The 2,022-nt window shown below is 32.1% G+C and overlaps 1 pseudogene across 1 annotated transcript in view; it reads right to left on the reverse strand.

Annotated features, from left to right (window-relative positions):
- The window catches only part of LOC145552626 (uncharacterized), a 12,924-nt pseudogene extending 10,902 nt beyond the window's left edge, over nucleotides 1–2,022 (reverse strand). Inside the window, exon 1 of the transcript XR_014088751.1 lies at nucleotides 1,371–2,022. The product of XR_014088751.1 is annotated as an uncharacterized LOC145552626 (transcript). The remainder of the gene's footprint in view (nucleotides 1–1,370) is intronic.

A 2,022-nucleotide genomic window follows, 5' to 3' on the forward strand; every position in this document is an offset into this window, starting at 1 on the left:
ATTTCACTTTTGTATCAATTTTCTTTTATCCTTGGCTTTAGCCTGTGAACCAGGACTTCTCAGAAGTCGGAGTTCTCCCAGTTTGACCAGCAGACTGAAGCCCTGCCTGTGGCCAGAATTCCAGTGTAATATACATGAATTTGTTTTATTGCACTTTTTTTCTTTCACCTTTTGTGTATTTTTAGGAGAAATATCTCAATATGAAGTACTAATGTATCAAGACAGCTAATGTAATGAAATAAAAATAAACTATTAGAATTTATTACACTCTGCTGACCATAGCAAAGTTAACTTTTACTGTAATATTTTGCAGGACAAAGTTAGAAAATATGTAGCTAATGTTTGATAATGTCTGATTTATCTAAGTTTATTGTTACAATGTCAAAAAATAAAAGGAAATTATTTTTTTCTTGTCTTCTTCAAATATTAAAGGCACATTAAATTATGGATTTATGTCAATATATTCTTGAATAAAATGCTGTAAAAGTGTGTGTGTTCAGTGTCCATATAAAAATATCAGAATAATTTCTATCAAATAAAAACAGTGCTCTTTATTCATAAATTCCCAAAACAACTAAATAATCACATTAAAAGGCATAAACTCTGTGTTTAGTCATTTATTTGAATCACCAAAATATTAGCGTGTCTGAGAAAATGTGTCAATATAACTTAAACTACTTTGCAGAATAGCACTTTGTGAAGTTTGGGCCATTCACTTGTATTAGCTTACGTCAAATGATATGCAAGTGATAAATGACTTTGTAAGAACATAATAAAATGCATATCTATATGTTTATAGATTAAATTAGTTTAAACTTTAAAAAAGATAGTAAAAAAAAAAAGAATAATTATACAACCAAGACAAGCTAAAAACCAATTATTGGAGACAATAATCACACATAATTTGTACAATCAAGAGCAATCAATGAAGGAAAATATGTTTATATTGTATAATGCATTTTCTTAGTAAAAGGGCATGCCAATTTATTGAAAAGCTTTTATATAGACTGGTTAATATAATTGAAACAAATAACATCAGTTTCAGTCTAGTTTTGCTGTAAGACAAATCATCAAAGACTTTTTAATACTGTAAATTTCAGATCGCAAAACAGTTAATGAAAATCTACAAATAGTACACAAAAGCACATCTTATTTTGGATTAAAAATGTATTAAAGTAAATTTCATTCACCCCACTCATTCTCTCTATCCAGATAATACAAATCAATCCTGCAAGTTCATATTTTACATCTCCAAGTATGCAAATGTCAAGATTCAAATGATCACATTTAACAAATTCAAAAATTAAATAATTTTCCCACTTTATAGACAGAAGCCCTCCGGTTTTCATCTAACTGTCTTTTATATTAACCTCTACATAGGACATATATGGAAAATAGTTCTACGGCGTTCAACCTGTGTGACGCCTCATGTGCCGAGTTAAACCAATTTTGTGACTAAAACTTTTTCCACAGGTCACACATGGAAACGGCTTTTCACCAGTGTGAATCATCATGTGCTGAGTTAAAGTCAGTTTCGGCTAAAACTTTTTCCACAGGTCAGACATGGAAACGGCTTTTCACCTGTGTGAATCATCATGTGCTGAGTTAAATGCCGTTTGTGACTAAAACATTTCCCACAGGTCACACATGAAATTGGCTTTTCACCTGTGTGAATCATCATGTGCCAAGTTAAACTAAGTTGTGACTAAAACTTTTTCCACAGGTCCCACATAAAAACGGCTTTTCACCTGTGTGAATCATCATGTGCCGAGTTAAAGTCGGTTTTTGAGTAAAACTTTTTCCACAGGTCACACATGAAAACGGCTTTTCACCTGTGTGAATCATCATGTGCTGTGTTAAACTAAGTTTGTGACTAAAACTTTTTCCACAGGTCACACATGAAAACGGCTTTTCACCTGTGTGAATCATCATATGCTGAGTTAAAGTCGGTTTTCGGCTAAAACGTTTTCCACAGTTCACACATGAAAACGGCTTTTCACCTGTGTGAATCCTCATATGAGC

Source organism: Poecilia reticulata, chromosome 1 (genome assembly GCF_904066995.2).
Source record: "Poecilia reticulata chromosome 1, P_reticulata-male-v2, whole genome shotgun sequence".
NCBI classification, from domain to species: Eukaryota; Metazoa; Chordata; class Actinopteri; order Cyprinodontiformes; family Poeciliidae; genus Poecilia; species Poecilia reticulata.